The 12,872-nt window shown below is 41.9% G+C and overlaps 1 long non-coding RNA gene across 3 annotated transcripts in view; it reads right to left on the bottom strand.

The window, feature by feature from the left end:
* Window positions 1–12,872, bottom strand: part of LOC137856795 (uncharacterized) — a 27,795-nt gene extending 14,923 nt beyond the window's left edge. For all 3 annotated transcript variants that reach the window (XR_011096802.1, XR_011096800.1, XR_011096801.1), the window contains exon 1: window positions 6,951–12,872. This is a non-coding gene — a long non-coding RNA (uncharacterized lncRNA). The remainder of the gene's footprint in view (window positions 1–6,950) is intronic.

Raw genomic sequence — 12,872 nt, 5'->3', positions numbered from 1 at the left:
CTAGATGTAAGCAATTCATATACTGCATCTTTCTGTGTAAGGCTATGGAACAAGAAGGTGAGGGGATGCATGTGTTTACTTCAGGCTTACCAGCATGTGTTTGAGGCTGCGGCTATGATCAGCACTTTCATATAAAGTTTCTTTCCCACTTGAAATTTGTAAGGCTGTAAACATGGTCTTTTGCTTCTTCATGTAACAAACACCAATAGAAATCATATATTACCTAATGACTTGGCCTACACTTAAACCCAGCTTTCTGGGTGAGGAGTAACAGGTTTGGATGCCTCGTGTTACCACTGGTATTATTCGTGATGATTTTACTCGAGCACACTTGTGTGTGAACCAGAGCTTTTTGTACAGGTGGAAAAGTTACCCTACTTTTGGGGCTCTTGGGGTTGTACTGTTGTCCAGCTTCGCAGACATGAAGGGAATTCTTCATACATAAGCATGTCTTACTGTAGCAAGCAAATGGGTTCAGGGATGCTTTTGCTGAGTTAGTGGAAAAGTTGAATAAGCATGGCTGTGGTAAAAAAAATGCAGAATGAAGATAAGAAGCAGATAGATACAACTTTGCAGCTCTCAGTTTATTTAAAAGTACTTGCAAGTCAGTACAAGCAGTCCTGGAATCTTTTTTTCTAGATATAAGAACCAAAAGAAGAACTGAAATATTGCAATTAATAAAATGTAGGGAATTCTTGGCAGAGTTCAGTGCATGCAGGTAGTCCACCCGATGTCAGTACCCATCTTTCTCAGGCCAGGGTATGTGGTAGGATAAAGCAAATGGAAGCTCTGCTCCATGTAGTGGAAAATGCTGACAGACAGGTTGTTTTTTTCCGTAGTATTGATTTTTCTGAGCACAATCTTTTTTTAAAAAAAAACATCCTCTCAAGAAATTCTTTGGCTATGTACAGCAGTCAATGGCACTTAGTCCCATTAGTGGGAAAATGGATGTAACCACCTAGGGAGTCTCTGTTCAAGGAAACACGGGAAGACAGACTGAATGGAGTCTCATCTTACTCAAACTAGTTAGACATTTTGACCAACAGTGTACTCTGTTTAACCACAGAAAAACTGCTCCGAGAGGATGTTGCCATTACTGGGAGTTGTATCAGAAACGGCATCACCGTGATCACAACTCCGGTGAGAAACCTTTAGTCTCTGGTTTCACAGTTCCTGCCTCCTGGGTCGCTCTGAAGTGACCAAATAGTGAATTGAAGGATGAGACAGCTAATGATAATGCGTTATGATGATGCAAAGGACATGGTATAAAATATCTTAAAGCACAGTGAAAATGGGCCTAATGGCCAGTTTATTAAAAAAAAAAAAAAAACAAAACCAAAACACCATCAATTGCAAAGTAATTGGAAGTGTAAATAACTTCGATTTTGTAAATAAAAAAGACTTAATGGGTTTTGGAGTGTGGCCAGTCTACTGGATTCTCAATGAAAATGCACATTTTACAGCCACTGGAAACTTTCCGTGTTGGTATGATGGAAGAGAATATCCCATAAGTACTACAAATCAGAGAAGTTCTTGATGATGAAGGTATACAAGGGTAGCTAATGCTAGCACCCTTTTTAGCTTGCACTCAGCCATTTTGGTAAACAGTATGTGTAGAGGAAAAACATCAGGAATTTCATAATTCTTTAGAATTAAACTGGACATAAACATGCCTAAACAAATGGCATAATTCTTAGGGCCTCAGATCACAGCAGAACAGATAGGTAGCTCACTGAAGATTTTCCACACCAAAAAAAAAATAAATAAAAGTTAGTATACAGGGTCTAGAAGAATGCAAAGTGGTCTGGGAAAAGCTTTATTTTTTCCTTAGATACTTAATACAGTCAGTGGAGAGTGGTTACAAGCAGCTCAGAGCAAGCCTGCCATTCAGTGGAGAAAAGTTTTAATGGAGAAATGGTGAAGACTGTTCCCAAACTGCTTCTCCCCAAGGGACAAAGCAGCCTCATTATTGTTTTAAGACTTAAATAGAGACTACGACTACTTGCCTGGACCTTACGCCAAGGTTGCTCCCTTGTTGAATTTTTAGGAAAAAAAAATGTGATGGGAAGGGGTCCATGAACACACACATACAGGGGTTGAATCTCAAGCTGGCATTGCTGCTAATTCACCCAGGCACTGAAGCGCCCTTGCTTCCAGGATGGGCGTCGGTACAGACAACATCGTTGTGCTGCTGCAGGAATACCAGGCTAAGACATACCTGTGGCATATGTTGGCTGATCATTAGCTGAGGTAGAGAAAACGTGCACCAGTTCCTGCTGATTCTGACAGCACCCTGAGCAGGGACTGGCTTTGAGTGTTAAGGAGAAATCATTCTAAGTCCTTAAGTCATTCTAAGAGTATGACAGATCTCCAAAAACCACTTAATCACTGGGATAAAATAAACACGTAAAAGTTCTGACAGATGTATTGTTCAAAGGAGCTTTAGGCTTGATTACCCAGGCAACACATGGGCAAGCTGTTACCAGTCTTCCTGCAGCTGTGGATGGATCAGGAATACAAGGTACGTCCCTCTGTGCGTCCATTCCAGAAAGCAGGAGGATCTGAGCTGTGAAGAACCACCACGTAGTGTGAAGAACCACCACGTAGGTAGACTTGGGCTAAACTGATTTGTATCTGGATCAATGCTTCAACCTGCAAGAAGGATACTGGGCTGGGATTCCAGAAATAAGACTTCTGCATGGGAAATATGAGCCATCCTATTCAGCACAGTTTGTAAAAGTAGCAGCCATCTGTTGGGGTTTATAGAAGGCTGAGAAACACAGGATGTTTACTTTCATTCAGATGTGCAGTGGATGTGCCTCCTATGAGCAGACTTGTTACAATACTAATAAAACAACTGGGACATTAAGCCCAAGAGAAAAGCTCGTTAAATGTAGCAATTACATAAATTGAACGAGCAAGACAGAAAGCATTGCAAACAGACATGCACGCACATACATACATAATCGCTTAAGTAAAGGGTCAGCAGAAAGGAGGTCAGACAGAAATATGGAATGAATGCAGCACTAACTTCCAGACTAAATTGACTGCTTTCCTGGGTGCTTTATGGAAATAATAGGGGAAAGGTAAGGTAGGAAAGGATCTACTTTCCAAATAAGCCTTCATAGTAGAATTATGAGCTGAGGTTCATGTAGGCAAACTCCCCCAGTTGGAATCTGGCATTTCCAACCGTACTGAAACATCGGCCACACAGCACCAACGGGACTTGGGACCTCTAAAGGGGAGACAGTGGCATTCCCATATCACTGATGGAGACCACCAAGATCATGTAAGACGCCTGAGAGGGGATCAGGTCCAGGTGTCTTCAATTCTAGGAAAATGTGACTCACATGTGAATAACCTGATGCTACTGTGAATTTTACCACTAAACGGGAAAATTTCCCATGAGAATTCAGAGACATGAGCAGACTGCTGCAAACACTAAGAGAAAGAATCCAAGAAGTAACCGAAGATGCAGATGGAGACACTGGCAAACAGCATTAGCAACAGCTACGGTTGTTTTTGCCAACAAACGAAAAAGTTAAGTATAGTAAATCAAATCAAATTAAACATGTAGCAGCAATAGATAGATGTACTACCTTCTTTATTTTTACTATTTTTTTAAACCATTTTTTCCCCAGCAGGTAATATAATCACAGAATTTCACAGAATTTTCTAGGTTGGAAGAGACCTCAAGATCATCGAGTCCAACCTCTGACCTAAAACTAACAGTCCCCACTAAACCATATCCCTAAGCTCTACATCTAAACGTCTTTTGAAGACTTCCAGGGATGGTGACTCCACCACCTCCCTGGGCAGCCCGTTCCAATGCCTCACAACCCTTTCAGTAAAGAAATTCTTCCTAACATCTAACCTAAAACTCCCCTGGCGTAACTTTAGCCCATTCCCCCTCGTCCTGTCACCAGGCACATGGGAGAACAGGCCAACCCCCACCTCGCTACAGCCTCCTTTAATGTACTTATACAGAGCAATAAGGTCACCCCTGAGCCTCCTCTTCTCTAGGCTGAACAAGCCCAGCTCCTTCAGCCGCTCCTCGTAGGACTTGCTCTCCAGGCCCCTCACCAGCTTCGTCGCCCTTCTTTGGACCCGCTCAGGCACCTCGATGTCCTTCTTGTAGCGAGGGGCCCAAAACTGAACACAGTACTCGAGGTGCGGTCTTTGTATGTCTTTGTAGATCACAGAGGAAAGCAGGCTACCTTACCTAAATTTCTTTAATGGTTTGAATAAACAGGTAACATTTTGGATGGCAAATATTTTTGCTAATGAAATTGAAATATGCATGTGTGGCATACTGGTGGAAATCTCCTGTAGACGATTACCAGCAGGAGCAACAATAGATGACAATTTTCTTGAAGAAACAATTTGAATGGGATGATGGGCAATGGTAGCGTGTGACAGCTTTGGTGTGCATATTTGCTATAATTCTGTCAATCTGTTAAAAGCAAGGCAGTGAGTTGTGGTAGAGACCAAGAGGCAAGACGTTAAATTGCTTATATGTATATATCCAAACACTGTGCCAAGTGTCATAGCATCAGAAATGACAAAATCTACAAATCTCTTTGTAAAATTGTTCTCAGCCAGCCACTGAACTTGGACTCAGCCAGGTGTTGCCCTTGGAGCATCCCACACTCGGACTATGAGCTGGTGATAACCTTTCAAGAACTACGCTCATCAAAGTTAACAGGGCAAATAAAAAATGTCTCAAAAGCTCATCACTAAAACCCAGTAAGACACGGGAATTATTCTAAAATAACTTTGCAGGGAAGAGCTAATTTGAAGAGCTCTCATTAGCTATTTGTGTACTGAAGGCACTCATTATTAGAATGTCATTGTCCAATCTATTTTTGCTGGACTTAAATAAATGCAGTGCAGAGGTACACCTATAGAAACTGAAGTTAAGAGGTGAATCTACTTCGATATAGGAGCTCACTTCGAAAGGCACATACCAGAACTAAACATGCTCAGAAGTGCACAATTACATTAAATATTTATTTATTCAGGATGAGTGAACAGTCTATGTGGTCTGATTATCTTTTATCTGTATTTGAGCTGATATGGCTCAAGTGGGAGCCAGAGTTTCTTTGAATGTACTAAACATAGCTTAAAATGAATTTTCCAGAGGTGTCTGGTGGTACTTTTGCAAATCATGTTTTTAACTCCTATTTGCGTTCTCTTAAAAAAAAAAAAAAAAAAAAAAAAGAAGAAAGTCTTAGTTCTATTTTTGATCTCTCATTCAAGTCTTGGTTATAGATTCTGGCTATAAATCCTTCTGGGAACTACCTGACACTGGAGAATGTTGAAAACTCTGTAAGTATGAGGGTTGGATAGCATACTAAAATATCCACTTAATAATGGTAATAAGCCAAATCTTACTATAACACATTACGGATTTTATATTGGTTCAAATTCTTCTACGTTTACTGAGTTATCCTACTTTAAATCTGGTTTCTAGACTTCTCTATAGAAAGCTGATTGTGGTGCATTTTTATTTAGTGGCAGATAAGCTTCTAAACTCATTAATGTGTTGTATATATAATGTATGTCGCAATTATGCTAGCATGTTAAAGTCCAAGGACAATCTAATCTCCTTGGTGTTCTTCAGCATGTTGTTTTTTTTTTTATCTGTTCATACCTTTCGCCTCTGTAATGGAATGTGAAAGGTTGTTTATTTCACCTTGCCAGATGTACATATAACACAAAACAGTTCTGTAAAATAAGTCACTCATTCACTGTCTCTACTCCATCAAAGATATTGACAGACCTCTGCCAAATTCAAACTGGAGGTTTTTTTTTTGTTTTTTTTTGTTTTTTTTTTTCCAAGCTCAAGATTCCCAGTATATGAATCTCCTTCTTGTGTGGTAATTGCACCAAGCCATCTTAACTTTCAGTCTTCTCATATTCTTTTTTCTAAATGCAATCTATACCAAAGTAGGCGGCATTAAAGATAAGGATGCGTGATGGATTTGTACAATGGTATAATGATGTTTCCCATTTTATTCTCCATTCCTTTCTTAACCTTAACATTCTAGTCTCTTTTTTGTCATCAGGTATGTGAGAGGCTTGAATACTATTTCTTTTCAGCGTTTCCAAAGAAATCAGTTATATCAATATGCTCATTTAAAGTGAGAAATTCTCATTTCTTCAACTAAGGTTTTGAACTTCCAGCACTTGCACAGAACACCATTTCTGTTCTTGTTCCAATTATCTAGTTTTGTGTGGTCTGCTTAGTCAGTTGTTTGCTATTTTTCATCTCAATCTAATCGATGCCTGTGTTTTTCCAGGATTCATAGCTTTCTGATTTCAACTCCAGTTCCTGTTCTCATTTGAAGACAATCCCTTCCTTGCTCATCATTTATATGGTATCTCTAATTCCTGTAGAGTGTCAGCAAAAAACTACAAGCCTTCCTATTCACGTATTTTTTTCAGTGGTAAAATTATCCTATTTGTTTAAACTTGACAGTGGGTTTGGATTTTAGAAAATGCTCTCATAGCTTTTCTTTTCCTATCCTTCCTATTCCAGCAGTATTCACACGTTCCTGTCCAGGCAATGTTCCTACAGCTATACCTGCCAGTCAGGGAACAGACAGCAGCACTGAGGGGCTTGCACATGTACTGTTTATGGCTCGCCCTCACAGTGGGTGTAGAGGGGACTACTTGAGTGCAGGAAACAGCCAGAGCTAACAGTTATATGGCGTGGATGTTCAGGAGCCTGGTTCTTCACCTTTGATTTAGCAGTACAGCTCCAGACAAGATACTAGCAACCACTTTGCAGCTGCAGGAATACCACACCATCATCGTAACAGAACACCTGCCTGTATGTCCAACAACCCAGGCTCTACCAGGCATTTCCTCCCTGCTGAGATCACTGCTCCAAGGAAAATATCCTTACTATAAAGTGGTATTTCTTATATGGAAAGAATTCTGCTCACCTGTCTGCTTTCTTCCCTTCTCCAGGCCAATGTTTCCCTTGAAGTAAGACCCTTTCTTTCACTGTAATCTCATCACCACTCTAAAATGTTCCTGCGAGTTGCTCCATATCTTGATTTTCTGTGCAAAGAAATCATACTTTATGGCCTCCACTGACTACGGTCTCTTAATTTGCCTCTACCACATGCACCACTAAATGAACTAAGCTTATCCCACTCAATTCCTGCCTCTGCTGCAGTTTATTTGTTGTGTTCTTCCCCCCCTGCCATGTTTTAGCCCATTATTTTTCTGAAAAGGTAAGGCTGGAAAACACATTGCTCCCTCCCAAACTCTTTGTTTTGTTTTGCTCAGCGTGAGGGCAGTCCTGCGCATGCAGCAGGCTCCCACGAGGATTTGTGTTTATACCTGTAACTAACACTCAGCCATTTCCTTCTAAGTATTTCCGCTCCTGCTGTCTCTAACAGTTTGTTCAAAAAGCTTGTGGAAATGCCCTCGGCACCTGTACAGCCCCTTCCTCTGCCTAGGTTCATGTTGCAAGCTTTGGAACCCATCAGGACTTATATTTTAAACTTATTTAAGTGCTTTAAGATTCCCCCTGAAGTTAAACATTCCCTACAATGCTGAGCTACAGAATATAAATGTATACTTTTATTTGCCATCATTTGAATTCTTTAAGTTGAAAAGTATCTAAATGTTAAAGCTGTAACATAGGACTGTAGTGGGGTTACGTGGGTTTTGGTAGCGGGGGGGCTGCAGGGGTGGTCTCTGTGAGAAGAATCCAGCAGCTGCCCCGTGTAAGGTAAGGGCCAGTTTCAGCCAGCTCCAAAAGGGACCCAATGCTGGCCACAGCCGAGCCAATAGGTGATGCTGTTTGGGCCTCTGTGAGAGGAGATTTCAGAACACTCGCTTGTTTTCTTTCGAAATAAAATTATTCTGTCTTAGCCTACTCAGGCCTTAGTGCCTCTGTACTTTGGGTGAATCTCTAGTATCAGCTGCTGCTAGAACCATAGATACGCACTAAGCGTGGGAGGGAAACCAACAGGTATCTCACAGGAGCTGCAGGAAGCACTCTGAGAGCTGTTCATACATGCGAAGCACTGCTGGACACCTGGACCACTCACTGGTATCGTACCCATTTCATTCATTCTGGAGTGTGATGATGCTGGAAGCTGGGCCAAAGGAGAGGTGCTCATCTGGAGAGGCCGGCAGCTCATCAGAAGAGGCCAGCTTTGTACTGGGAGATAACTGAAACGAGAAAACTTGAGCAAAAAGCAAAGAAACGGAAGAAGAAACAGGAGAACTTCTTCAAGCTGGGATTCAGACATGGTGGTGCAGGGGACAACATAATGTGAGTTGGCACTCTGTTTCCATGTGTACTTTCGGCCCCCAGAGGCAGCGCCGCATGTGGCTGCCCCTGGGGAGGGCTGCGGGGCACTGGAACCCCCGGAGGCCGTTGGGCAGCGACTGTTGGAGAGGGATTGAGGACGGCACCGCCAAGCCCGAAGCAGGCAGAGATAAACAGGCAGAGAAGGGAAGTTAACTAAAAACCCAGAAAACTACGCTGAAAGGAGCACCTGGGACTAGAAGGCAAGTAAAGAAGCTGGGGGAGGGGAAGGATTTAATACTAATAATAAAAAAGAACAAAAAAGGTAATTGGGGAATAAGCAAAAGCAGCTCGCTTGTTGTGCTCGGAGGCAGCTAGCCAGCTGCAGAGGTGAGCGCGATCCTACTTATCTTACTCGGCTGACTACAGAAACAGGCTTCTAGTGACGCAGTGTCTATAAACAGAGAGGAGTTAGTTCCCATTCGGGTAGTTGTGTCTCTGACCCTAAAATCCTCACCCCACAAGTTTATCAGGAATTCGGCTCCTGAGGGCACTGACAGTGTTATCGCAGAGCTGAGACATGGAGGAGCGGGAGGCAAAACATCCATGTAATCACACAGGCTTCGTATGCCAGAAATTTGGCCCAGCAATTACATGAGCTGGCCAAAAGCTGGCCGTACCTTTCCTCTCCAAAACGTGAAACATAAAAATCAGAAGTCAATTGTGGTGTAAACGGCCAAAATAGATTTCTTTTTTCTTTTTCATTACAGACCGATTTGATTCAAGAGCAAACAAAAACTCTCAGATTGTGCTGTTTCAATCAAACTGATGGAGCAGGACAGTCACTTTGATGCGGTATTCCACTGTGTTCATTTTTGTTAAAAGATGCATCAGAAAAGCCTTGTGTTCATGCTGATTTGCCTCTTCAAACAGCACTGCTGCTTCCTCCATAATACTTTCTCTTTCTGGTCTTTTTCCTGCTGGTCTGAATAATTAGTTCTCTGGGGAGATCATGTCTTTTCTTGCTTAGCAGTATTGGAACAGCGAATATCTGAACTAATCCCATGGTACCTCGATAATGCTCCTTTTGACATATAGGAGATCCTTTATGGAGCATTATATGACCCCTTCTGTAGACAAATACATGTTGGATGTGCCACGTGAAACATTTACAAGCTCCAGCTAAATCCATTTATGTTTATCACTCAGCAGAGCAAGACTTCCACAGCGTTACCTATTTAGCAATCCTGTTTGATAAGTTTCTATGTAAAGAGCAGACAGAACGCCAATGTGGATGCGGGCTCCGTATTCCTGCCTGGGTGGCCATAACAGATGGTCTATAGTGGAACTTCCGTCACAAAAAAATAACGTGAAGCAGAACAAATCTGAGTCACTGGTACAAAAACTCTGTTCTGGAGGACTCTCGACTGCTGTTCTGACTGCTAGGGTGCTAAAAAGGACCGTGCGTAGCTGGTGAGGAGCTGGCCCTGAAAATTCCTCTCTAAGCTATTTTTAAAAACCCTTTTGTAGACCAGTAAGGCAGTGGAACTTTTAAAAGGTAGGCTCATCTTGTGCCTTTGACAGCAGTGGAGAAAGAGTGATCAGAAAACCTTATTGTTTGTAGCTCTTCAGGAGGGGTTGCAGGTATTGCATGCATGCCTATTTGTAGATAACTCCACCGTATGTGAGCCATCGGTTGTGAACTTTACCTGGTGACAGTTCATTTTTATTCTTGCAAATTAGTATTTTATATATTTATACAGACACATAAAATATGCAGATGTGTAAAATATCTGTAGTACTTTTTCTTTTTTCTTCTCCTTCACCGCATTCTTCTCTGTTACACTGGGACCTGTGTAATCATTTTTAAAATACTAAACTTTACAAAATATAGGCCAAACAGGGAATAGGAGAAAGACAAGTAACCGTGCCCATTTTAAATATTAGGAGTTTTACATTTATATCTTATGTTGTGATCTTAAATCTCCTTACAGATGGAGATTTTACAGACTGAAACGGAAAAAAGAAGGCAACCTGGAAAAAAAAGGGAAGGCAACTCTGTAAACTCTGCTGGCCAAGTGATAAAAAAGAGGTAAGATTTTTCTTTATTCACTGATAAACCCCATATTTTTCTTGAATTGTTACCATAGAAATATCACCAAGTATAAAGCATCATAAAAATGTTTTACACGGTCAGAATGGACAAAACCATAGCACATGAAGCAGTTCTCAGAGAAGACAAACTATCTGAATGCATTATTTACCACCCTGTTCAGCTGTACTGAAGAACTAATTCCATAGCTATTCCTCAACGACAGAACGACAAGTATAAAGCCTTGCGTGCAGGGCAGCGAACTCGCACTGGGAGCTCTTCAAGCAGTCTTGAGTTTTATCCCTTCTATGACAGGCACCTTAATAAATACCCGTACCACATGCTTCAGTTTTAGATTTTTAGCATTTTGCAACGATTGGTCTTCTCATTGTGAAATGAAATCCAAGAACAACCATTTCACATGCCATGCTCAACTTCACCTAAAAAGCCTGTCTAGCCATCAGGCTGCGCTACAACTTCCCTTTTAGAATTTGCCATCAATAACTTCATGAGCTGCTCCCCGTGCACTGTTCAGTCCAGACCAAAAGAAATGCATAGGCCAGTGAATAAATCTCAGTATTACTGTGTGAGGCTGACAAACAAAACTAATGGAATTAAGTACACGTAACAAAGCCAAATATGTGCATCTGCAGGTTTGGTTCCTCATTGATCAGAGCAAAAGGAAGTTAATGTTTTTGCAAAATTTTACCTGATGTTGGTATAAAAACCCAACTGACCTACATTCTTTGTTACAAGCCACTGCTTGCATTTAGGTTACTTTTGTGAAGTTGGTTTAAGTGAATTTAATTATATACAAATATCTCCTTTAAATTCAGTTACACATTCTGTAACCATGGTACAGCTCAATCTCTGCTGAATTTTGGTCTTCCAACTACACTACTGAGGAATGCAATTGATTTACAAAGATGACATGTTTACAGTTTTCTGACTTAAAAGCACACAGCATTTTATTTTAAAGGATGTCTTGACTGCTTGATTGTCCATCTGTCCAGTAATAAAAACAAAGGGAAAGTATTAGGACTGTTGCAATAAATCAATTCTCAAGTGGCATTACTGTCTACTTGAAGTAGAAATAACTGGCTTGGTAGGTCAGCAGAAATGGATGCTGGGGTAAAACAGCTCAGCAATATTGTGAATAAATCACACTGTCTGAAAAGTATTTGTATTGGCATATGTAAACAGGAACATGGTCTGTGATGGGCATGACAGAGCAGATGCTGGTGTTTATGAGGCCTTGGCTGTAGTGCTGTATCCAGTCTTGGTGCTGCAGGTCAAAATAAGATGTGGATGTTTTTCAGAGAAGACAGGGAAAATAAATAAGCGTGTTCAGAGGATTAAAAATTAGACCCACGAAGAAGGACTGAAAAGAAGTAGAATTTTTCAGTCTATATGTAGTAAAATTTACGGGAAACATGCTTCTTTGGATATGCAAGAGGCACATTGAGAGATGTGAGGCAAAACCGTTCATGCCTATCACAGTTATCCTTCTATAGCAGTGAGCTTTTATTTAGTGCATTCCTTCTTCCCCTTAGGGCCGCAATGTGAGTTGGACCAGGGAACTTACCTGACTGAAAATTAGTAATTTTGAAAGCAGGTTCATGAGAGCTTAAAATCGATCTCAGTTACCTCTGTCACAGTTCCAGCTCCTCCATTAAACCTGTGGTGGTGCTCATGTAGCAGAGGAGTCAACAGAGTGGGACAAATACTGGGTACCCTTTGCAGGATTTTGTAGTTCTCAGGAACATGACTGACCCACCAGAACAACCAGCCTGCAAATTGCCCTCAAGCTCAATTCATGAAAAATTATTGTACATCAGGGGGTTTTGGCTGTATCAACCCAGAAGGGCTGCAGGTAATCGATTCTTTTTTTTACTGCCAGAAACACAAGGGCAATAGGGGATGGTAGTTTAACCACAGCAGCCATATTAACACCACTAGATGTATTCTGAGAGAAATCGAGCCATCACGCCAACAAATCTAAACAAAACGATGGTAATCCTCGATGCCACTTACAACCGCTCATCGTGCTGACCGCTATGCATATAAACACACTAAAAAAAAAAAAAAAAAAAAAAAAAAGGAAAAAAGCGAAGCCGGACAGATCTTCCCCATGACAGCCCCCCGGCAGAAAAGGGCCCGGGGGTGCCGAAACCCCGCTCCCTGAGGCGGCCCCGCGGCGCTCCTCGCGACGAGGGCCGGGGAGTTTACCTCAGGATTACGGGTTTTTACCTCAGGATCACCGTTTTTACCTCAGCAACACCATTTTTTACCTCAGCATCACCGACTTTTACCTCAGAATCACCGGGTTTTACCTCAGCCGCCGCCGCTCGTCCGCCTCCCCCCTGCCCGCCGCGGGACGAGGAGGGCGATGGCGGTGCCGCTCTCCGCCACCGCTCTCCCGTCGCCGCCCCCTTCTTCTCCTCCTTCTCCTTCTCCTTCTTCTCCTCCTCCTCCTCCTCCTCGTCGTCGGGCCGCTCTCCCCTTTCC

Source organism: Anas acuta, chromosome 5, assembly GCF_963932015.1.
Source record: "Anas acuta chromosome 5, bAnaAcu1.1, whole genome shotgun sequence".
Lineage (NCBI taxonomy): Eukaryota > Metazoa > Chordata > Aves > Anseriformes > Anatidae > Anas > Anas acuta.
Note: the sequence above shows the minus strand (reverse complement) of the source record. Positions and strands in the feature narration are given on the sequence as shown.